At 39.6% G+C, this 26,239-nt stretch overlaps 1 protein-coding gene across 2 annotated transcripts in view; it reads right to left on the bottom strand.

Moving 5' to 3' along the window:
• Positions 1-15,526, bottom strand: part of HAPLN1 (hyaluronan and proteoglycan link protein 1) — a 79,859-nt gene extending 64,333 nt beyond the window's left edge. The window contains exon 1 of one of the 2 annotated variants that reach the window (XM_045074437.1): positions 15,195-15,526. The gene's annotated coding sequence lies outside the window, so the exon portion shown is untranslated. The remainder of the gene's footprint in view (positions 1-15,194) is intronic. The other variant, XM_045074436.1, reaches the window with a different exon arrangement.
• Between the last annotated feature and the right edge of the window lie 10,713 nt (positions 15,527-26,239).

The following is a 26,239-nucleotide window of genomic DNA, read 5'->3' as shown; positions in this document are numbered from 1 at the left end:
CTGATACATAAATGAAATGTATAAACAAAAAGAGAACAGATTCTTCTTATATTTTATAGTAAATCAATCCTGTTCCATAGTTTAGGATAATAGGCTTAATCAGCAACTGATTAAAATGCTGATAATAATAGGAGCATAGTTCAAGCTACACTTCTACTTTACCATTGGGAGCAGAACCCAAGAATTCCCTCTGTTGGTAGGCAACAACACATGCTCTATTTAAAACTACATTTACTGGGGTGCCCGGGTGGCTCCTTTGTTAGCATCTGACTCCTGATTCGGCTCAGGTCATGATATCAGTGTCTTAAAATCAAGCCCTGTGTAGGGCTCTACACTGGGGGTGGAGCCTACCTAAGATTCTCTTTCTCCCTCTCCCCCTGGCCCCCCAAATGAATGAATGAATGAGTAAAATAAAACTACACTGATCTACTCTGCTGAACAGAAACCAGGATTTTTAAAAAGTGGGAACTCTGGTGTTCCAGGTACTACAGCTGTCTCATCCTTGAGGGAACTTTTCTCCTCCTATCATTTGAGGTGGCAGTTACTGGCCCAGAGAAAAGCCATAGAATAATTGTTATCTAGGATTCATAGATTATTTACTTTTTATCCTTAGCATGGCTATTTTCATGGTGGTGCAGGCAAAGAGGGATGAGGGGAGATAGTGCATTTTTTTTTTTTCAGAGAACATATAGCAATGCAAATTAAGAACACATTTTGCTTTTCACCAATTATAGTAAATCGGTATTTCCCTTTATCATTTAGATCTCCAACTCCTTGTACCATTTTGGTTTACCTTTGGGGAATTCATGCGCTACCATTAATGGTAACTATTAGATCACGCTACATGTCAACTTTTGATATGACCTAACATTTCATGGATGCAGATATTTAAATGATGATACATTGCTCTTCTCCTTCTGCTATCTGAAGATGAATTTGAAATAGTAACAACACGTAATGAGGAAGCCACAATAAGGGAGTGTAGAAGATCAATGCCTTCTATTTTGAAAATAAAGGTTTTCAACTCTGCATTGACATTTATTTTCCATTTCTCTGATGCACCAGCTATATGTTTAATAAAAGGAGACCTTTCCAGTGACAAGAACATTATCTTTTTCATTTCTATAATTTTGTGAGAACTATCAGTCAGGAGGTTTGCTTTCAAGTCCAGTTAACATAAATTAAGTTTCTCCTTTTAGTCATAGAGTTTCAAGACTCCTGTAAAGATAATACCAAGAATAATTGCAATGTGACTTGGAGGCTAGGGGAAATGAAGTGATCTGCAGAGTTTGAAGTGATGTGCCCCCCAAAACAAACTTATAGAACAAAACATACTGGTTTGCATTTAGAAGTGAATTGCCCAAATACGAACTAGGAAGATCATAAACTAATCCAAGGTAGCTTCACGGGACCAGACTAGAACAAATGGATGAGAGTTAAGGGACTCCATTTTGCACAATATCAGGAAGAACTTTTTGGGAAGTCCTCTAGAAGTGAAAAGAGTTGCCCTGAGGAAAACCTAGTGCTTTTGCCACTGCAGGTGTTGAAGCAGATCAACACTTTCTGTCACGCTAGGGGTTCCTGCAGCGGTTGGAACGCTGGAACAGACTGGGTCCTTTGAATCTGATTCAAATCTAGCATTTTGAGGTCAAAACTCTTAAGGAGTCAGATGGATAAAATGATCTAGTAACAAGGAAGCTCTAAATTTGTGAAAGACGCATCAACGGTTAATTATAATTTATTAAATAGAAAAGTGTGCCAAGTAGAGTAATGGTGGTGCAAATAAAATATTAGGAGGGAACTGAGAAAAAAGTGACTTATTTCGGTCTCCAGTACAATGTAAGGTTGCCCGGAGGAAGTGTTTTCTATTAATGATCCTGGGAGAAGCCATAGTTCAGGTGGGAGGGTTCAAGTGTGAGGGGTTCCTCCAGACACAAGTGAATGCACAAAGAATTAGAGCAAAACTGAGAGGAAGATTGGAAAGAGGGGCACCTGGGTGGCTCAGTTGTTGGGCGTCTGCCTTCTGCTCAGGTCATGATCCAGGCTTCCTGGGATAGAGCCCCTCTATCCAGCTCCTTGCTCGTTGGGAAGCCGGTTTCTCCCTCTCCCCCTGCTTGTGTTCTCTCTCTCTCTCTCTCTGTCAGATAAGTAAATAAATAAAATCTAAAAAAAAAAAAAAAAAAAAAAAAGCCAGACTCAACTAGCTTCCAGCTTTGAACACAAGTATGAAATGGGTTTAAAAAAAAAAAAAAAGAAAGTTTGGAAAGAGGATAGGCAATCTGGAGCCTTTAATTATCATTATCTTTGTGATAAGTTTGCATTTGCTTTAGTAAATTTGGTAAATGCAAATGACCTGCCTTTCGTACGTTAAGCAAATAGTTATAACTTTGTAAAATATCCTATAGAAATCGTAAGTTTGTGATCATTACATTGATTTCCTCTCTGTAATTTAAAGTAACTTTCCATAGTGATAAAGTTACAAAGTTAGGAAGCTTCTTCCCTCACAAGGCGGGGGAGGGGGAGGCGGGAAGAAATGATGTTTTAAGTCATATATTTAGTTTGGGTTTGCTCACAAGATCCATTGGGTCCATAATTCAGTGCAAGTGACTGTAAAATGCAGGTGGCAGTTTGTGTTTCACGTGACTCTCTTCTGAGTTCCATCCTTCAGTTATTCTCTTTAGAATTTTTTCTGGGTGACTGGTGTCTAGACTTTCCACTTCTTCAACAATGGGGTATTCCAGATAATCAAAATAAATGCATAGATACCATGAGACAGTGATACAGATGGCTACAAACTTCCCAAACTCTTGTCCAGAATTTTTCCTAGACAGCAGTAGGACTGTACAACATCTGGAAATAGATTGCAGGAGCTGAGTCACCACGACAATGGATCAGTCCAGCTGCTTCAGGGAACAAGGGACACTGAGAGCCCTGTGGGCTCGAAGACTCTATTTTCTCAGAGAAAGTAGGCCAAGAGAATAAGAACTATCCAGAATCCAGGCAAGACCACCTACTGACTTTGGGCATTTTCTAATGGGGAAAGAAAATGGCTAATTTTTCCAACTGGCTAATTTTGCTACCTGTTCATCTACCTGAAGTCTTTTGTTGCTAGAAGCTATTGATAGTCTCTTTTTGTTTTTGTCAGCAGATTCTCCATGCCATACCTGGGTGTAGGTGCTTTATTTTTATTCTGGTATCTATCCTGTTGTGGCTTTGTGGTGCTTGAATCTGTGACATGTTCAGTTACAAGCTGTTATTTCTTAAAAAATTGTTTATGCCCTGTTTACTGTTTCTCCATCTGAGATTGCAATGTCTGTACCCCATAGATCTTTTACTCCCCTCTCTCTGTGCACCCCACACCCCAGTACCTTCCTCCCTTTCCCTCTTAGGTTTCAGTCTGCTTTTTGTTGCTGTTGTTACTGTTGTTGTTATTGTTTTTCAGACCTATTTTCCATTTACTAATTATCTCTTCAGTGTGTCTTAACTTTTTATAAACTCATGTATTGAGTTCTTCATTTTAGTTATTACAATTTCTTAGTTTTAGAATTTCCATTTAAGTCCTTTTTTTGTAGTCTCCTGTTCTTTGGTAAGATTTCCTTAGAGTCTAATTTCTTTTTTTTTCTTTTTTAAAGATTTTATTTATTTATTTATTTGACAGAGATTACAAGTAGGCAGAGAGGCAATCAGAGAGAGGAGGAAGCAGGCTCCCTGAGGAGCAGAGAGCCCGATGTGGGGCTCAATCCCAGGACCCCAGGATCATGACCTGAGCCAAAGGCAGAGGCTTTAACCCACTGAGCCACCCAGGAGCCCCTCTTAGAGTCTAATTTCTTAAACATATTAGTCACGCAAAATCTGTATCTGGTAACTTTGATATTTAGATCTCCTATTGATCTGTCTCTATTTTCTATTTAGTATCTTGATTTTTTGTTTGTGTGTTTATTTGGTCCTCTTGGGTCCTGTCACCTGGTGTGCTGGGTAATTTTAGGTGAGGGGAGGTGAAACTGGAAATGTAAGCTAAACCTGGTTACTGAGAACCTTGCAAATAATATTAAATAGTTTGAAGTCAATTTTCACAGCAGTAGATAGGTGTTGAAGGGCGTAAGTAGGCAACAATATTCAGGTTTCATATCTTTTGTCTTTTTTTTTTTAAAGATTTTATTTATTTATTCGACAGAGAGAGAGAGAGAGAGAGAGATCACAGGTAGGCAGAGAGGCAGGCAGAGAGACAGGGGGAAGCAGGCTCCCCGCTGAGCAGAGAGCCCCATGTGGGGCTTGATCCCAGGACCCCGAGATCATGACCTGAGCCGAAGGCCGAGGCTTAACCCACTGAGCCACCCAGGCGCCCCTCATATCTTTTTGTCTTAAAAATACATAATTCTCCCTGATCTGGAGAAACATTACTCTAGCTTCAGTGTGGAGGAGTGCATCAGAAAGCAAGAAGATAGGAGAGGCAGAAACCAATCTGTAAGGTTTGCAGGAATTTGGGCAAGAGAGGATGGTCACAGAGGGTGATGGAGATAGAAAATGATGTATGTGTTCAAGAGATATCGATGAGATATTGATGAGATACAATCAACACGGTGATGCCCTTCTTTGTGGTTTTGGAAACAGAGTGGAGAGAAAATGGTGTCATTACTACAGTAGATAAAACCGGGAGAAGTTCACATTTAAGAGAAAGAAAACATTGAAAACAAATCATCGGTGATCCCAATGATGGAGCATTCCATTGGAATCATTGCGGGAGAGAGCACATTGCTGTGAATTGAGGGGTGGATGGGGTGAAGAGGTACAGAGTGACCAGAGGTAATTCATGAAGTGTGGCTCTGATGGGAAGGAGAATTTTATATCTATATGTGCATATCTATCTATCTATCTACAAATAGATATCTATATGTGTATATATATCTTTTTAAATTTAATTTTATTTTTTTCAGTGTTCTAAGATTCATTGTTTATGCACCAAAGCCTGTGCTCCACGTAATACGTGCCCATCTTAATACCCACTACCAGGCTCACCCAACCCCCCCTCCCCTCCCCTCCAAAACCCTGTTTGTTTCTCAGAGTCCATAGTCCCTCATGGTTTATCTCCCCTTCCGATTTCCCCCAATTTACTTTTCCTTTCCTAGTCCATCAACATGTTTTTCCTTATGCTCCACAAGTAAGTGAAACCATATGATAATTGACTTTCTCTGCTTGACTTATTTCACTCAGCATAATCACCTCCAGACCCGTCTAAGATTCCCTTAGAGTCTAATTTCTTTCTTTCTTTTTTTTAAAAAAGATTTTATTTATTTATTTGACAGACAGATTACAAGTAGGCAAAGAGGCAGGCAGAGAGAGAGAGGAGGAAGCAGGCTCCCCACTGAGCAGAGAGCCCAACGTGGGGCTCGATCCCAGGACCCTGGGATCATGACCTGAGCCGAAGGCAGAGGCTTTAACCCACTGAGCCACCCAGGCGCCCTGAGAATTATATATTTTTAAGACAAAAAGATATGACCATAATTAAATGCCATTAGGAAGAAATAACCAGAGTGGGAGAGGTTGAAGATGTAAGAGAGAAAAAGCTTAATTAATAGGGACTACCTCTGAGAAGACTGGGGGACATGGGATCTAGAGCTCAGGGTGTAATATCTGCTTTAGGCTCTTAGAGGTAAAGAGTATCTTTTTCTCCTAATAGAAGGGAAAAAAGAATATATGGGGATGCTGGTGGTCAAGGACTTGTTTTGGTGGCAGTACAGTGACAGAATTCTTTCTAGGTGGCTTCTGTTTTCAGGATGAATTAGGGAGGCCTGGACATCTGCTTCAGGGGGTTCAAGAAACAAAACTTTTAAGAAATACAGTAGAACTGCCACACAGTATTAAAGATTCAACTGAAGTCAGATACCGCGGTTATCTAGTGGCCCCATTATGCAGGGTGATAAGGGTTATTCTTAGCAGTTCCCAGCAATTTAGAGAAAGTGTGGAAGAAGTGGGGCAATTAGACTTTCCTGAAAAAAAGGATTTGGGGCTGGTGGGTTCCTCCGCAGACAATAGGACAAAGGCAGTGAGAATGTGGGAAAGCTGATGGACAGTGGAGGAGAAAGTGAAAGTAAAACGGAGTAAACAGGGAGAAGGAAGAAAAGAAGTCAGGGATGGCAGTTGCAGGTGATTTTGATGGACCCGTCGTCCGTAATCCAAGTATTCTAGTTTGGATGACTGGGACTATGATGATTTTTATCTTATATAACAAGGCCCCCAGTTTGGTTGACAGAGTCTTGGTCTCTGTCACTTTGCTGGAATAATTAGTCAGGTGCCCCGTTTCATTTTCAAAGTGTTCTGGTTTAGCTAATAAATTATATGGCCTTGGTATCTATATAGAGATGTCATAGACCAGGCTTGGTAGACGGACTATAATAAGTTCAGTTTTGGACATGTTAAGTTCCAGTATTTATGGGAAATTCAGGTTGAAAGGTCAAGTGAAGTTAATATACATGCAGATACAATCAAAATTCAGTCATAAAACATAAAGCAGTACTAAATGACTTATAATTTATTATCTTACGAATCACTTATTTGCAGACAATACATGAAACTTCTAGGAAATATGTGCATTAAATACTGGAGAGTCCTAAGTATAAAGTGTATGGCATTATTTGGTAAAGTGAAAAATATTAATCACCTGAGGAAATAATTTTAACTTTGAGTGGTTGGTTGGTTAATCTGCAAAAACATGTTGATGGACTGGTGAGGTTGAATTATCCCTCAACACATCACCAGGTGGCAGTATAACTACAGTCTGACATAATTAACAAGGGTAAGGCTCCCTTTCAGATATTTCTGCAGTTAGAATATTTGGGAATTTATACCCACTGTACATGTATGTATGAATGGAAGTTTTTTTCATTTAAAAATAATTGCTTGTTTTATTATTATTGCCAATTTGCAAAGGTGAAAATTAAAAAGTTTAATTTTTTAATATGTGCATTATTTTTTTAAAAAGATTTTTTGTTTATTTATTTGACAGAGATCAGAAGTAGGCAGAGAGGCAGGCAGAGGGGGCCGAGCAGAGAGCCTGCTGTAGGGCTCCATCTCAGGACTTGAGATCATGACCTGAGCTGAAGGCAGAGGCCCAACCCACTGAGTCACCCAGGTGCCCCTAATATGTATATTATTTTAAAACATTTAAAATAAACTAAAATATATGATCACTAATATACATTCATGGCATTCTTAATATAGTCATTAGTATACAGGTTATATATAAAAACCACTATTGTTATAGATGTTTAATACATTTGCATTGATTGGTATATAATAGGTAATTTTATTTTGATTATCTTTTTAATACATTTAACTAGTGAAGATAGATTCAATAACTTGATTTGTTGACTTTTGGGAGAGTGTTCAGAAGTTTCATGGGGAAATTCTTCTCTGCCGTATTCTATAATAGTAACTTCAAGTGTAGGGTAGAGTTATGTCCCATTTAGCCAATAAAAAATACAGGACACCCAGCTAACTTTGAACTTAGACGAACAACAAATAGTCTTATTGGCCTACGTATGCACCATGAACTATCTGAGACATACTTATACTAAACATTATTCAATTATCCTTTGGATTTTATATGGCAGCTCTAGTATGGGGAGTGGAAGGAAGGAAAACTGGGGGAAAAAAGCAAGTTGCTGGGAAAACCAGAGAAATCCAGGTTTCTGGGCTCCAAATTTGCTCTTAGATTTCGGAGGTCTTCAAGATCAAGGAACTAGGAAAAGAATTATAAATGGACCTGAACTAGGCTGCATTCTGTGGCGAGCTCATTTGTATGCTAAACTAAACAACACGGGCTAAGGTTAATCAGTACTCTGGTGAATTACCATCTACACCACACATTGATTACTGATTTTTAAACAACGAAATGTAACAACATATATTTAAAGCCAGCTCCGTATTGGGCAAAATTGAATAAATAACTACAATTCAGGCATTTTGGGGTCTTACCCAGGTTCAGAGTTATCATTATGAAAATCAGTCATTAGAGTATCAAGGTTCAGAAATGCCATTTTAATTTCATTTAATTCAACAAACATGTCTGGCACCTTCTATGTGCAGAGGACTAAGACTCTGAGATATAAAGATTAATAACACTGATGTTATCCAACTCAGTGGGCATTTATAGTTGATAAAACACAAGTTAAGATTATGCACAGACAATGACAAAACTCATTTTTATCAGTTTTTTCCTGGGTTTCAGTTCATGGTCAGCTGTTTTCTCCTTTGTTCTTTCCTGAACGCTTTCCCTCTTCTGTATGATTTTCAACTGCCATTTTAATACCAAAGACGTCCAGAGCTCTATTTTCAGCCACAACTTTTCCCCTGTGCTAAAGATACACACTCAACTTACACAAGTTCTTGGCTGTCCCACTGGTTCTTCCTAAATTAGAGTCCCTAGATTCTCCCAGAAACTTTTATTCTTCCTTTATTCTTACTCTTAGTCTGTCACATCTCTTTGTGTTATTTTCTGCCTTTGAAACAGTCCACTATCCTTGACTTCTCTCTTCCATCCAATAGATGGATCCTTATTAGATCATGCCTGCCATGCCTACACTGGTCCAAGGCCTCTCTCAACTCATTTCCAGCCTCTAGTCTTGCTTTCCTTAAATTTAGATATTTTTTTTTTTGAAATTATCAATTACTTCTATTTACATTATTCATTTTATACCAATTATTATTATCTGAATCTGGAATGATTTTATACATTTAACAACAATGAAAAATCAGAAGACTAAAAAGGAAATAAAGGCTGAGTCCGGGAATGGCCTAAGGTTGGGAAGTGTTCCGACCTCTGGAATATAGGCACTCGGGAGACCCCGAAAACCCCATGTTCTGCCCTGTACTGGGAGCTGCCAACGACAGTAAGCATTGGTAGGGCACCTATTAAATTTCCAGCATCTAGATCTCCCAGCTAGGTGAATAATACATACCAATGATCCCTTTCCTCTAGGACGCCGGGAAGAAGGGGAAGGAAAGTCTCTAAGTCTGGGTTCTCGGTCCTGGCTTTAAAAAGTAGTGAGCATATCTTCATGTAAGAACAGATCAGTACTTTGTAGGAGTACCAAACTATGGTGGCGCAATCAATGAGAACACAAAGCTGAAACAACTAATAAGATACGGCTTTCGTTATGCCATATGTTAATCAATCATAAAATGGGAAGGAATTACACAAATGGCTCTGATTGCGTTCTTTATATAAAGGCAAAGCAGATCTTCATTCCCCCTCCCCATAGTTAGTTTTCCAGAATTTATAATCAACATTAATGTCAAAATTCCTTGGTAACCAATTGTAGTGAAGTACCTTTCATTCAAAAGATGTTGACTTTTCAACATGGTATCTAATTCCTACACTTACCCTATGCCTATTTCATCTTCTTCCCTCAGCTCCTTCACTTAGAGGAGCCCTTAGACCAAATATGTGGCTTCCTATTGTTCCCTCCCTCTAGACCTGGACACTTAGGGTGGCCCAAGGGCTCAGTCAGTGGGATATAAAAGGCTCTAAGTGCTCTCTCTGTCCAGGAGCAGAAACCCAAGCATGGGGACGAAGGGCTGGGAGGTCTTCAGAGCAGGTTTTGGCAAAGTAAACGGAAGGGTTCAAACGGATGGGCTTTCCAGGTGGGAGAGGGGAAACCTGGTCCGGGCACAGCTCTGGAGAGAGTGTGAAAGGACAGGTTGATCAGGCTCAGTGAAAAGGAGCCTGTCATTAGCAAGACCCAAGATCCTTCCAGTCTCCAGAAACGGGCCTTGAGGGAGTCCCTCTAACCTCACATATGGAGTGGGGTAAGTGAGAGATTGAAGACCATGGAGACTAAATCAGCTTAATTACACCCTTTGGTGTAAGGATAGGAAGGCCCCTGAATGTTTGAAATTCTTTTCACAGAAAACAAAACATTTACTTTAGAGACATAAAAGGCTTGAAATGTAAATGCATGAGTGAAACTCATTCACACTGAAGTGTAATCAGTCAGTCAAGAAATCAATAAACCAGAGAAGTATCAGATCCTCTCGGCGTGGGGGTGGAGAGCCGGAGTCTTACTTATGAGACAGAGGCAGGGTGGAAAGTTTGGATAAAGGCACAGAAAAGAGACCCAGGAGACTAGGAAGGCAAACTTCACCTCCGTGGCAAATTTTACTAGTGATTCATGATGGGCATCCATCTGTCTTCTCCACTAGCTTGTGAACTCCTTGAGCCAATTACTCTGCAACACCTAGCATGGTGCCTGGTGCAAATGGTAGGCACTAAATCATTCTGTGTGCAATCTGAATTTTAGATGCAAACTGGCAGACAGCAACTGTGTGCAAATGAAGTTTTGCTTTTCCTGTCCATCCAAGCAGACAGATTATTGGAAGCTTTGTCCTCCTGGAGGTCTGCAGCATCAGAGCCGCCCTCCCAGGCCCATCTGTGCCCACACAACCAAAAACTAAAGTTCTTATCCACTCAGCTCGACACAAACAAGGAAAACGATTTTAAAGATGCGTGCCCAAAATTCTCTTAATACAAAAACTACGAGGCTAGAACTTTCTGCTTGTTTCTGTGTACCTCAGGATCTTGTAGCCTTTTAGTTTCCTTATTACAATCAATTTTGATGTTCTGAATTTTTCAGAATGAATTTTCATGGTATAAAGTGAGGGTCCCGGCACATAGTGCTAGTACAGTGCCTGGCAAAAAGCAAGTATTTCATAAATTTTTGTTGAATGAACAAATGAGAGCATGAATGATCAAATGAGGTGATCCCCAATTCAAAATAAGAGAGTCAAAATGAGAAAATCACATAGTATAGGTGGGGACTGATCCAGGATATTATCCATGAAACTGTATGGAAAGTTTAGGAAAATCCAGATTTACCACAAAAATAATGTGAATGTTATTTAACTTAATTGGATTTTATTTAATACAGTAAATGTAAAGGAGTACCATAATTGGAATTTAGTAACAAATCCAGTGATTTGTGTTCTCTCTGGGTTAAGGTAGTTTGGACAAAAGGGGAAATTTCTGTTGCCCTTACCAGTCTGAGAATCAACACCTGAACTGAAGGTAGTCAATGTTCCGTGACTTTCATTTGGGGAGTTTGTTTTGTTTGTTTTTGCTTTGCCTTGTTTTGCAAATAGCCTCCTGGCCTTCTTGCAACCCCGCCACCCCCCCCCCCCCATCTCAGGCATCATTCTCTCACTCCCCTGTTAAACGAAAACAATGAATAGATGCTCAAAATAGTCCAGCACCGTTTGCTATTTTAAACAAATCCTGGCTGGATCTGCATGTGGCTAAGAACTCTTCGCCACCAGCAGCCCTCTCCGGGTCCCCACTGCTGGGAGAAGCCATCAGGTGCACCGACTCCCTGATAGCACCAAGAACCCCGTAGCAGCCGACCATTTTGGAGAGCTTGGCGGGTTCTTATTCACAAATTTGTTCTTGCCTAGTATCACTAGGCCATCTGAAACCATGAATGACACATTTCCAATCCATGTCTAAAGTTCTACTTTCACGGCCTCTGACAGGTCCTCGAAGTACAAGGATGGGATTCATTCTAAATCACAAGGATGGTCTGAAGAAATTGTCAACAGGATGGTTTGTTTCTGGTGGATAACAACTTGTTGGAAATACGAATTAAGATAATATGCTTTCTTTTACATGATTGATAGTGTTTCCAGGCACCACCTCTGATCGACTTAGGCTATAATTTTGTGGCATTAATGAAAAAGGACTTAATGAGAGGGTTTCCTTCTTTCCCCATGTAGGTTTCACCGCCATACACAAAACCAAAGTGCCCTAACTAGGATGCTTCCATTCCACACAAACAGGCCCAACTCGATTTGTGGATTACACCGCTAGATCTCACTCAGCAAGTAATACATTAATCTTTTTTTTTTTCTTATGGAGGCATTTTACCTTCTAATGTGAATTTCAGAACTTGTCTTGATTAATGCTGATGTGCTGAACACTGTTGCCATTGAGTCATAGATCTTGCAAAAAGCCCCTTGGAATAATAATTCACATACCTCCTGAAGAAAAGTTTTTCAAAATTCTCAGTGCAATATTCTGATAGATTAATCTAGGGTATCCTGATACTTTTTTCAAACAGTGGCTTTCTTCCTAATAGTTCTTTTCTAGGATTTTTTTTTTTTTTTTTTTACTATCATGTCAATTTCATGAAAGCAGTGTTCCTGCTTCAAAGCTGCATGCAAACAACAGGTACTGAAAAAGTTGTTCTCTATGCTAATTTTTAGTGTTTAGGGCAATGCCTTTAGTAACCTCAAACAAATTTTACTATTATCCTTATACATTGAATGAAAAATATCTAGAGAATATATAATATACGTGAGTATCTGTGTACTAGCCTTTTAAGCTAGTAATTATTTACCCATTTAAACTCAGCAACACTGAACTTTACAGAAATGTATTTCCATATGAGAAACAGTGATTCAAGATTCAAAGTCTCCCCATCCTTTCTTGAACTAGGTCATGACATCTCTGTAAAAAAAAACACATTGTCTATTAGAAGTGAGTTACAGTTATTAAACTATATCCTCATGGGGGTAGAGAGTTGATGGTAAATTACCCAGGAAAGAGTAAACTGATTTTAAATGCAACCACCGGGGACTTAATCAACAGTTAAGTGGTGCCTTGATTTTTAAATTATATAAAAGTCACTTGCTGTATTTTCTGCTGTGAGCACCCACCCCGATGTCTGGCATGCAGCTAGTGTTCAATGTCAACAGAGAAGTCTCAGAAGTTTTTAATGTGGAGAGGCTGGAGAGAAAGGCTTCTCTGACTCAACCAGTAGGTGGCACACAGGGACCGTGCTTCACACACTGAACCCTCACAGACCCTACCTTTCATGGTGTAAATAAAGAGCTGCATTATTAATTTATGCCATCACGACCACTCTACGCCTAATATTTGTTTAGCCAGCTGTTTCCTCTAATTCCCCTTAACCACTATTGATTAAAATCCTAAGTATATTCGGGTTTCATCCCTTCCTATTTTCCTCCAACAATATTTTGTCACCTATAAATAACAGACTAAGTACATTGAAATAACACAGACCAAGTACCATGGTTACTAATAATGAATCCAGGGTGTTGGAAAATTAACCAAAGGCAACGGAAGACTCTGATGTAAAAGTTATTTTCAAATTTGCTTTGCATTTTGTTGGAATTTTAATTGGTGGAATACCATTATCTTAAAAAAAGTAATCTGGAAAATAAAACATGCATGGAAAACAAGCAAAAGGAAATGAAAAGAAAAGCCAACACTAGTGTTTTCTGGAAAAGGGAGTTATTTCCTGAAAAAGGATTTGTGTTCATTTTTCCAGAAACTTCTTCGACTCTTCAGAAAATACCAGTATTCTGCAACCAAGATGTTAAAATGCAGGACTTTGGTGAACTATCTACTCATAGAGTATCTTTCTGCATATTCTGCCAAATGTATTTATCCTGGATGTGTTACTTGCTCCCAAAGGAAGGAAGAGGAAGTGAAACCACTAGGGATATAATGAATTGATTCTTCTTTGTGAAAGTCTCTTCAGTACTTCTAAATTACAGTGTCAGTCATTCCTCTGAGAGACAGGGCCTGCTGACAATAAATAAATGGCTCACTTTATAAGAACATGACGGTCTTCTCTTTTTTGTTTCTCATAGAAAGCTCAGACCCCCAGGACACCTCTGGAACATTGGCCTCTGGGTATCTTCTCCCTGGGGGCCAGCAATCTTTTGAGGTTGTTGGTTTTCTCTCGCTCATTTAATTAAATTTAAGGAAAATTACTTCTACTTATCTAGTTTTCCCATTTTAAAAGCTGTTTCCAATTTTGTGAAGAGGTTACCTAAAATGTAACATCATTCTCCCAGCTTAAACAATTAAATTATTGAGAACAGATAGCCACCAAATGACTGAAGACTAATAAATGCTCAATAAACCTCTGGCATACGTTTTATTTTACTGAATGAAATAAAAACCTTCTTTATTAGTAGAAATAAATGGAAATGAAGGTAAACACTGATGTAAAAATTATCACTGTGAAAGTTACCAGAGAGAACTACTATGATACATTTTTGATAGAACGATGTTCCTACTTTATGATTGCATTGAAATATTGAAGTCACAGAAGTGTGTATAAAATTACTGCGATTCAGTACACTGAAATAATCAAATAGAATGTTACCAGAAATTACATTTGTAATGAATAAATATTACATTTCACTTAGAAATTAACTCATAGGCTTTATTTCTTAAAAACCGTTAGCTTCCAAGATGCCAGCCAGTATGTTTGATTTTATGACATCACATTGGAACATGTACAGGAACACTTTCCACCCTAAAAATTCCCAAATGTACTGGCCACTCAGTGTGTTTTTCCAGTGATAAATGAAAATAAAGTAACATATTTTTCAAAATAATAAACCATCTGATTTTGAACACAACAGTCAAATTCAGTGGAAGAAAACAACTTCATTTAAGCCCCAAAGTGTTCAGATTTGCTTAGAGTGGTAAACAGTCTCAACACATAAATCCTTTAAGCAACTTTCAATAGTAATCTCAAAAACTATGACTTTAAAATATTTTTCAGTATCTTAAAATTAATTATCAACATCATTCAATGTAGGAAAGGCATTGTAACTCTAAAATCTTAATTTCACAATTAACTGGAGGCGTGCGGACCAAAATTCATAACATCTCAAAGATTATCCATCTAACCAGTATTATCTGTGATTACAGTAACTTTCTTTTCCACACAAACCTATATATTCCCTAAAACAAAACTCAAAAATCTGGAATGGACATTCCCATTCCTCAGCATTTCCTTCAACCTATACTATCCTGTTTTTCATCTCAGGTGCTATTAAAATGCTTGTTGAAATACAGATGGAAAAGCCACCACTTGGAAACCACGCGCCTGCCAGATTTATAGTACCAGGAGCAAATGCCAGGATACTAGAGTTAATCCTTAGCCCAATCTAGACTGAGCTTTTTTATTGCAATTCAGGATTTTACCTGACAATATGACTCTTCAAAAAAAAAAAAAAAGTTGAGATGTCATGTTAAACTCAAAATGAAAGAAAATAAGAAAATTTGTTTTAATGTATATATACATCATAATATGTATTGCTCTCTGAAATCTTCAAGGCACTAAGGTTTGAGAGGAAGAGTGAAAAATTTATGGAAGTTTTACCTTGTCCTGAAATCCAGAAGTTCAGATGCTCTCAAGTCCTGTTGAGGTTGGAGCCTGAAGATCAAGTGAAGCTAGCGCTCTTTCTCCTCACCTTAAGTTTGTCTCTGGGCAAGTGTGTGTGTGTGTGTGTGTGTGTGTGTGTGTGTGAGAGAGAGAGAGAGAGAGAGACTGTGAGAGTGTGTGTGTGGTGTGTGTGCGTGTGCGTGCGCAGAATGTCTCTTTGTGGCGCTGGATGGCAGAAGTCCTGGTCCTGGGAAGAAGGAGGCACTTTCTCACCAAGAGCAGAAGAAAAGCAAAGCGTTACCAGGAAAGTTCTCCTCCCAGATCCCCTAATTACAGCCTAACGTGCACTTCATGCAAACTTCAGGGAGGAAGGGAGGGGCAGCTCTGTGCCCAGATCTTGTGAAACAGCAGCTTCTTAGATGACTTTCCACTCTGCTAATATCCCCGAGCATCCAGCTCAGGGGTTCAGGGAAAGCAGCAGCTACAGCCACAAACCCCCACTCACACCGCACCTCCTGCACCCTCACCACTCCTGGGTCTGTACAGAGATGCTGGGGCAACGGGTCAGGAGAATCCTCTATGGGGCAGCAGTGTGAAGCAGAAACGGGAGGGCAGTACATTCGTGCTTTGTTTTTTAGCCTCTGTTCAGAGGAAAATCCAAAGGTGGGAGAGGTCTCCCTTTCCCCAGTAGATCCAGGGTGACTTGGTGGAGAGACAGTTATGACAACAGCAGCCAAAGTTTCCTAAACTGGAGGTGCCCTTCCACTTCCACACTTCCAAATTGCAAGAAGTGTATTTTCTTCTGTACTGGACTCGATACCGATGTTGGGTTTGAACCTTGGCTAACAACTGCTATTGTACCCGGGCATGACAGAGCTCAAAGAACCTGGATTTATTTATAGAGTGAGGAATGCGAGGGGCAGACGAGATGGGTGGGGTTGGCTTATGGATCCATACCCAGGATTAGAACCAGATGGGCACAGGGCGCGCGCGCGCGCGGGTGCGCACACACACACATAGACACACACACATACATAGACACACACACACACACACACACACACACACACACACACACACCCTAAAATAACCACTGGGGAAGATGCTGGGACACGCGGGAAAACGCCTCCTGAACAAATAGACGTTTATTTATAACTCCTGGGAGAGTATATAGGTCCATTGATTCCCGCCTTGAGTAACCAAGGGTTTTGGAGAGGAAATGGCTTCATATTTCAATAACAGAGCCACCTTTGATGGAGCCTAGGAGGGGAAAAAAAGAAACACACCGCAGGAAGCAAACGGCTGTTGAAGCAGCCGGGAGGGAGCGGGGCTGGCCCGGGGATGAGGACAAGCAAACAAGCCCGAGGGCCCCCGAGCCAAGGAGGAGGCGAGACGCGGGCTGGCGTGCCGGAGAGCCGGGGGTGCGGGGCTCCTCGGGCGCGGGGCGCTGGGAGAGGGCCAGTGGCTCGCGGCAGAGCTGCTGTGCCCGCCCGAGGGCGCGGGGTGGTTGGGGCAGGAGGGACTGTGCCCAGGCAGGACCGCAGGCTCCGCGCGACCGCCGCCTCCGCTTCACCGGGGCGCTGCTGGGGCCGGGGGACCGGGGGACGCGGGGTCGGGCGGGCCAGAGGACTGATGAGCAGAGGGACTGGTGCGGCCGGGGGACTGGCGCGCAGACGAGCTAGTGGAGTAGGGGCGCCCGCGGGACAGAGGCGCAGGTGAGACGCGGGGACGTCCGTGGGGCAGGTGACTCGTGGGGCAGATGAGCTGGCTGGGCAGGGGGACAGGTAGGACGGGGGCTCGGGCAGGGCAGGGCGCGAGATCAGAGCTGTGCCCGAGGCGGCGAGAGGCGCTATTGTCTTAGATAAAGCCTGAGCCTCACCCCCGGTGGTGGTGGCTTCCCCTTCGGAGAGAGGCGGGAAAGAGATCTTCAAATAAATGAAGAAACAAACAGAAAATTCTTCCCCCGCTATGCCTTGCCGTATTTCACTGGTTCTTGCCCCCAGACTCGTCGTCCCTGCCATTCCGGCGCGTGGTGAATTAACACGTGCCTCTTGGAAAAGATTTTGTTGCGAAAACAAACCCAACACCCACAAATCCTCATTCAATGAAGACAGTTATATTCAAACTGGGAGAATCAGGAATGAATCCTCCAGCAGTCAGTTCAACACCTTTCTTGTGGAGTCATTCCAAAACCTGGGCAAGGCGCCTCTTTAGTCATTTTTTCTGTTTCTCCCCCGCAGAAAACAAGCCGCTGAAGGTTTTGCAATGTTCTGTCGTTAATTTAATGGCTATTGAGACAGCTGTTATACTGTAGGCCCCCACATTAACTGCCAGTAAAAATAAGATACATCTCAGCTTTTCAGCCATGAGAAGAGTGTTTATGTTATTTCTTGTAAATGTTCAGAATGATATGTGTTTTGAGGAACATAAAGGAATTAGAGTTAAAAACAAATGTCCTACAATTTTCCTATCGAAGCTTCATAAAGGTGGCGAGGCTGATAGTATGTGGTTATAAAGTCATATAAACACAGGATAAACACTACTCTTGTTCTTTCAACTTAAAAAACCTAATTTCTGGGAGTGGCCCCGGGAGCACATCAGATCAGCTGGCCCATGGATGGCACTTGTTCCCTTTATTTTGTGATCTGCTCCATACATTTATTCCAACGGAGCATTAAGAGAATGTACTGCCTTCTCTTCAGAAATTGTTAGCCACACAAGACATCTGTCTCATAATTCTGTCGGACCACAGTGAGTTACTCTGGAATTTTCGTTTGTTTCCGTTTCAGGTATAACCCCATCAACTGAGTTTAGCTTCCAGAAACAATGACAGGTACTTACTTACCATTGATGTTCCAGACAAGAGTTATCTCCTTAGTCCTTTCCTGCCCCTATTTCCTGGCTCCCTTTCCCAGGTACCTAGTTACTAGTCTTTGTCAAGTACTTAACCTACCAACAGTGTGTGTGTGTGTGTTTAAGATTTCATTTATTTATTTGACAGAGATCTCAAGTAGGGGGAGAGGCAGGCTGAGCAGAGAGCCCGATGTGGGGCTCTATCCCAGGACCCTGGGATCATGACCTGAGCCAAAGGCCGAGGCTTTAACCCACTGGACTAACCCAGGTGCCCCAATAGTGTGTGTTTTAAGTGTTATTCAGCCTTAATTTAATTGACATGATTTACGTTTCCATTCATTTTCAGTTTCTTTTTAAAGATTTTATTTATTTATTTATTTGTCAGAGAGAGAGAGAGAGAGACTGAGGACACAAGCATGGGGAGCAGCAGGCAGAAGGAGAAGCAGGTTCCCTGTGGAGCAAGGAGCCCAATGTAGGACTTGATCTCAGGACCTGAGATCATTACCTGAGCGGAAGGCAGACGCTTGACCTACTGAGCCACCCAGGTACCCCTCGTTTTTAGTTTCATATGCTTTAGCCATTATTTAAAGTTCATTGTGGAATCAACTTTAAGAGTCTTAAAATTTTTTTAATGGTTATATTAATTCATATTCACCTAAATAATGTTTTATAGAGGTAGATGTTACTTGGATCAGTTGTTACAATAATGCATTATAATTATATAATTATTACAATAATATGCATAATAATATGTTTTGGTTAAAAAAACCTAATGAAGTAATCAACTAAATAAATACAAATATACTTCATGACCAAATATTTTATAAAGGTGTAAGTTGTGCAAAAAATGCAAAGACCTAAATATCTGTACTCTGTATATGAAGATTTCTCTAATTATTAATATCAGTAATACATGTGGACAGTCATGTCTTTCATGGCATATGCAGTATTTTGTTTTGTTTGGGGGAAGGCAGGATAACCAGCTTTTTTAAGTTTTAAGAAAAAGCAAATATTTTCTTCAATATTAATTCTTAAAATGTATGTTAGATTCTACCTTAAATTCCCTCACTAGTGCTAGAGATTCAAAACCTAAAAATCGAAGTTGAAAATCAAGGCCAGTGCAAGGAAAACTGAACACGAATTTAGAGCTAACGGATATCTATTTATCAGCATATTTTGAAAAGATCTTGCTTAGCATAATGCAAAAAAATTTTTTTAAATGAAAATTAGGTCAGGATGGTGTTATAAAATGTGACTTTCCATTTTTTTGCTAATTGTAAGAAAACTTGTGTAATCAGGTTGAACCAAGTAAAATGGAATATTCAACCATTGTTGACCTACCAAAACAGGCAATTTTAACTGGCTTAACCTAATAAGACTTAAACATGTGCATAGCATAAACATAGCAGACACATTTTCAGCATTTAAAAAATGTCAATCTAAAGTATCATGAATCTTTAATATGTGATAAGTTTGCAAGCAGAATGGTATTCCTCCTGGCATATTATACGTCTAATGAAATATAGATTTGTATTCAAATGGTGATTATCTAAATTCATCTGTTCTCCAAACTCTGAAAGAGGTTGCTCTATTATCCACTGAATTCCAAAGATCTCCTACCCTGTGAGTCATGTTTCCTGGAATTTTCGCCTGAGGCTAATATTATACCTGGTTGAACATCTGTGAGGATAAAGGTGCAGCTATGTGCACTTTGAGGCACTGGGGGAGGAAAGCCATTTGACCTTTCCTGTCCGAGGGCTCAGAACTTCATTAAAGCATCCCCTGGGATTGCCGGCATAACCATGAGAAGGACATCATTTGTAATTAAGTCCTTCCCACTGGCTATATTCCTGTTGAACTCCATGATTAAAATACAAATTCAATATTCGAAATGGTCACAAAGCATTTGATAAAAGGTTATTTTGCTTTTAATGCAATGGGGGGAGACTAGCTTTCCAAGGGCCCACTTTTTGTGCTCTCACTCTCACAAAGTGTGCTGCAGAGAGACTCTTCAAAAGGGCAAACGAAATAATTAGGCAATAAATTGTTCAGATGTTAAGAACAGAGCTGTTCCAGAACTAGTGAGGCCATATGAGTATCATAGCAAGTGATAAATATCTTGAGAAGTAAGAGCCTCCATGTTCCCCTCCTTGCCTGTTGGACCGGTTTTGGTTTCAAAGCACCTTTCTTGTAACCTATTGTTCTCTCAATGTGTTTCTTTTATCCAGAATGCCCAAAACTGTTCTTCATTTTTTTTTTTCCAATAAGTGGCTGTCTATGTCTTTATTTACCAGACTCTACTCATTTTGCATCAAGGCCCAGATTCAGTCTCAGGACCTTTGTCATTGTTGTCTTTGATGGTCCTAATATCAGGAAACTTCCTCCTTCACAATCCCCTGTTACTGTTAAGATCACCCACGGGCTACTTGTAGGCTGCCTTACGTTTTATTTGTATTTTCATACAGTTGTTTTTTTTAATGAGCTATATCGCAAACTTTCTGAGAGACAATAGTATATCTTTGCATGTTCCGTTTCTAGCACACAGCCTTGTTGTTAGAAGCTGATAAAAAAATGTTTATTGCTATTGTTGAAGATAATGAGGAGATTCTCTATATTCAGGAGAGAAAGTAAAAGTAAACAAGGAAAGCTAGTTCTTGAACAAGCTAGTTCAGGGTATTTTGTATCTAGTAGCCAATGGCATAAAAAGTAAATCATCAAAGGTTGATTCACAATTTGTGACTCAGTTGGTTAAGCATCTGCCTTTGGCTCAGGTCATGATCCCAGGGTCCTGGGATTGAGTCCTGCATGGGTATCCTTGCTCAGCAGGAATCCTGCTTCCTCCTCTCTCCGCCCTTGTGCTTTCTCTCACTATCTCTCTCTCTTTCAAATAAATAAATAAATCTTAAAAGATAATTTGTATCATTTCTGTTGATCTCACAAAATTAAAAGAAACATAATACATATTTTTTCTTCCATGCTTGGCTGATGAGTGATTGTATAAATGAAAGCAAACAAAGGTAAACTGTTTTACTCTTTTAAAGAACTAGGTTGAGGTTAGTGACAAATAAGCTTATTGTCTTAGAATTACAGTTCTGATACTGAATATTAATTTTTTGCTTGCATTTATATAGTTATTTTAAAGTTAAGCCAATTATAACTATCAGTAAATGTAGCCCTTATTGTATTTTCTTATAACCTTCGAAGAAAAGGATGTCAAGTCTAACTGGGCTGATTCCTAGGTGAATTAACTAATGCACCAAGGTTTGCATAGAGCGAGACTGAAGTGTAGGTCTTTGATTATTTGAAAGTGAAGGAAATGGTCTAGAATGGTCAGGAAGATGGAGAGAAAGAATTATATTGTATCAAAGTCTATGAAGAATTTTAAAAAGGGGAGGTTAGTTAAAGCCAAGCTGAGGGACATTTCTACAGAAGGCTAGAAGAGAATATTAACATAAATACTTGGGACAATATGCTTCTTAGTAAATTTTGAGTTAAGCTTGGTTTGGAATAAACATTGAAATGTTTTGAAATTTTATATACAAGTCTGTGCTAAACTTGAAAGGTAAAAATCTTCTTTTTTCCTAATATCACCAGAAATATAGAATTAATTCTCTCCTTACATCCAAGTTTTAGGCAGGCACTAGGCAGTATTTGAAAGACTAGCTAGGGGCGCCTGGGTGGACACTTAATCCCAGCGTCCTGGGATCAAGCCCCGCACTGGGCTCTCTGCTCTCTCTCTGTAAAACAAATAAATAAAATTTTAAAATAAATAAAATAAAATAAAATAAAAGACTAGCTAAGTTTTGTTTTTTGTTTTTGTTTTTAAAACAGATTTTATTTATTTGGCAGAGAGAGATCACAAGTAGGCAGAGAGGCAGGCACAGAGAGAGGGAGAGACAGGCTCCCCGATGAACAGAGAGCCCAAGGCGGGGCTTAATCCTAGGACCTTGGGATCATGACCTGAGCTGAAGGCAATGGCTTAACCCACTGAGCCACCCAGGCACCAATCAGTTTTATTTTCTATATAAAACAGTAACAATAGGATTTGATTTGGGGCTCAACTTGACTCATTTTTTGGCCTCTTCCCTCCTAAGTTCTCCCTTCGGCATCTGAGTGTCTTGTGGCACAAATGTATGATCGGTCTTATGAGTTGGAAATTACCGTGTCAGGATCCTGTTGCCTCTAGCAGGTTGTCTGAGGTGTTTCTCACACCTGCCACCACTTTTTCATTTTGAATATCCCTTTTTTATTTGAACGCTACTCTTGGAGTAGCATCCTGGTTGCCTTCCTTGACTCTTAGGTCTCTTCAGGAGTCCATTTCTACATGCCATTAATACTATTTCCCTCTCTTATAGCTCTGAAAATAGCACTGCCTTCATCAAAACCTTTCTGACAAAGCTTGCTGGATAGATAAGCTCTAAAAACCTGGCATGTGTATTTGGTTTTGTGACCTAAATGTTAAAATCTACATTGCTTTACAATACTTGGCCTGAGTGTGGCATTCTTGACTCTCTGAATTAATTAAGTTATTTGGAGGAAGTAGAAACTATCTTTGGATAAAGTTGAGTGAATATAATTGTTCATCCAACTCTGGCAACTCCAAATATGTTTTTTGATTACCTAAATTACTATGCATGAAAATGAAACAAATAGGTCACTGCTGAATGGAATTTTGTTCTCCCATTTATTTCATAGACTGTCACTAGGCTCCATTTTTGTGTGTCTAAACCCAAAACAATTGAGAAATATTTATAGATCACTAAGTATACTTGATCATTTTGTATTATGGTTTGGTCCCTTTGTGGATTTCCTGGTGACTGTTACGGTCTTGAACTATTACTTGAATATCACTATTACAACAATATATAGAGAGTTTAGAAGCTACCAGCCTCAACTGGAATATCCGTAAGAAAAAAACCACAAAAAGCTGTATGTGGCCTTCTTGACTCTATTTAAAAAAAAATAAAAAAATAAAAAAAATTTTTTAGAGCAGTTTTAGGTTCATAGCAAAATTAAGAAGAAGATATGGATATTCCCCAAATACTCCTTTCCCACACACACGCATCATCTCCCCCATTATCAACACCCTGCTGGAGTGAGTCACTGATTACAAATGCCGAGTCCACGACACTGACACCAAAGTCCTCCAGAGTCCTTCGTCACCCTTGGTGGTGGACATTCTGTGGGTTTGGATAAAAGTATCACGATTTGTATCTACTATTAGAGTATCACTCAAACTATTTTCACTGCCCCAAAAATCCTCTGTGGTCCACTTATTCATCTCTCCTCCCACCTAACCCCTGGCAGTCACTGACTTGAGTTTCCATTTTTGGTGCTTCTAAATAATTGAAGAAGCTGGCAGTGAGCGCCTATGCGATCCCATCCTGAATGAGAATGTATAGTCCTACCAACCACTTAGAAAGCACAATAAAGCACACATTTGGGAGCTTAGAAAACATGTAATTTATTTCAAAATATTTCCCACTATTGTCTAGCTTCTATATAGGAGAGGATAAACAAAAGTTTTTAGGTAAAATCAGTGCAGTACGAGTATGTTCCTGGCCCTTTAATAAGAGTAAAGTTTCTTTCTACCTAGTGGGCTGTCATGAAGTCTCCTTCACTACTCCTGATAATTAATTCAATAATTAACCTTTGATTCTTTATTTGTGGTGGTATTATTTTCTGTTTTATAATTTTGCTGTTAAAAATCATGAAGTTTTTTTTTTTAATCAACTACATTCTTGAAGGTAAAATTAAGGTTCATAGCCTTATTTTCATTTCAGTGTAAAGTATGTATGTCATTTTGTGAGTACTCTTTTAAAAGTTAACTGTGAAAATGATTTCTTTCTACTGTTTTCAAAAATAATTGAATTTAAAGCAGATTTTGTCTCAGTGATTCTTCAAAGTTCTGGTTGTCAAAAGATATCTTTTTTCCCTTAGGGTTTAGAGAAAAAAGATGACTCTTAAATAATAAAATGCTTAATTTTAATGCCTGTAATCTTTCTGATATTATGTATGCTGGTATTATCAAATAATAAGAAAAATAATAGACCCCTGGCTGTTATTTCCATTCTTTACTTGACTTCTAGGAAGGGGATAATTTGATACAATACGTCTTTGTTGTTTTGAATCAATAACTATGTTGGTTAAGATTTTTGTTGTTTTCATTCTGAAATGGAAGCAGACTTTACCCCAAACCATGGATTGCGCAATGACATTAACTGACTGATCAGTAAAATAAAATAACAATAATCTGTTCTTTATGCTTTGAGTCATCTAGCTTGCGTTCTTGTGTCAAAATATTCATCAGCAATTGTTCAGGCTGTTTGGATTATTCATGCAATGAAAATAATAATAATTCATAGAATAAAAGATACACACACACACATATATTTATGTATCTTAGACAAGTGAGCATTACAGTACCTCCATATAATTTTGAGGGCACATGCTTAGAGGGACATCTATTTTATATATTGGTAAAATCATTCTCTATAGAAGCCTTTGTGTTCTCCTATTCAACAGAACACATGGTTCTGTCAGGGAGAAGTTTATACCTGTGAGTATTTGGTATTTGGAAAAGTTGTAAGAGGCAGTAATTTTAGAACCCCAATTGCCTTGCCAGATAAATTTCTGTTGGTTTTTCTCAGAGACATTGTATGATTTGTCTAAGTGTTTACAGGTGTATTGGTAGAAGGGACTGTAATCACTTCTATTTTTATTTGTACTTGAGGAATAGTTTTTGGGGAAAACCACCCATTTGATGTGTCAAAACACTGGAAGACTTCTGTCTATGCTATCTTTGAATTTCAATCTCTATAAAATTATACTTTAAACTGTATTGAATTGTCATGGTTAGACTATATAAGATTACTACCTACCACATTCTAACCCTTTTTAGAAATTAAAAGAAATGGGAATCTGAAAATGACGTCAATCAGGTTCTCAAAAAGAACCTCTTTTGCTTTTATTTTCTAATGGTATTTTTCATGTCAGGAATAATAAACTGTGGACACTGTAATAGATTTGGAAGTAACTGATACCTATATTTTTCCTCTTAAGAATTATAGCTTTATTGGGGTGCCTGGGTGGCTCAATGGGTTAAGTATCTGTCTTCAGCTCAGGGCATGATCCCAGGGACCTAGGATCAAGCCCCAACATTGGGCTTTCTGTTCAGCAGGGAACCTTCTCCATCTCTCTCTGCCTGCAACTCTCCCTGCTTGTGCTCGCTCTCGCTCTCAAATAAATAAATATAGTCTTTAAAAAAAAGAATTATAGGGGCGCCTGGGTGGCTCAGTGGGTTAAAGCCTCTGCCTGCGGCTCAGGTCATGATCCCAGAGTCCTGGGATGAGCTGGCATTGGGCTTTCTGCCCGGCGGGGAGCCTGCTTCCCTTCTCTGCCTGCCTCTCTGACTACTTGTGACCTGTCTGTTAAAAAAATACATAAAAATCTTAAAAAAAAAAAAAAGGAATTATACCTTCATTACCTATAATTATAATGCTTATTAATATTTCTGTAGGGATAGTGGCTTATGGAATGAGTAGGATGATAGGGCCAGAGTTTAATGAGCTGCCATGGGCGGGACAGATACGAGGGCCATGAAGATAAGTTGCTTAGCAACTCAAAGGCCATAGAGCAATGGTACCTTGTCTTAGGGAATCACCAGCTGCCCCTTCACCTAAGCCAGGAAGCGAAGGAGAATTGGGGCTGGGGGTGGTACAAATTTCGCTTGTTCTCCATAAAGCTAACTGTGATACTGTGATTTATAATAAAAATATAGATTTGATCTTCATCCTTGTTGCTTGCAGAGAGCTCCTAAAACCCTCGGAATTTCTTCAGTGATGAGAGTAACAAAGACGTCTTTTTTATGTTAATGAAGTGATTTTTGTATTCCTGCCCCAAGGGTGGGACTAGTTGCCAGTGGGACTAGTCTCCAGCCATGATTGGAGAGTTAGAACTTTCAGTCCCACCCCAGAACTCCTGGGAAAGGGGCGGGGCTGGAAGCTGACTCAATCGCTAATGGCCAATGATTTAGTCAATCATGCCTATGTAATAAATTTGTTCTATAAAACCAAAAGGTGAGGGTTTGGCAAGCTTTCAGGTTGGTGAACAGATGGAGGCTCCAGGAGCGGGGTGTATCCTGAGAAGGCACAGAAACGCCATACCCTTCCCTCCTATCTTGCTTTATA

The sequence above is a fragment of the Mustela putorius genome, unplaced genomic scaffold (assembly GCF_011764305.1).
Source record: "Mustela putorius furo isolate JIRA1106 unplaced genomic scaffold, ASM1176430v1.1 tig00537350_pilon_pilon_pilon, whole genome shotgun sequence".
NCBI lineage: Eukaryota > Metazoa > Chordata > Mammalia > Carnivora > Mustelidae > Mustela > Mustela putorius.
This window is presented reverse-complemented; position numbering and strand designations above follow the sequence as displayed.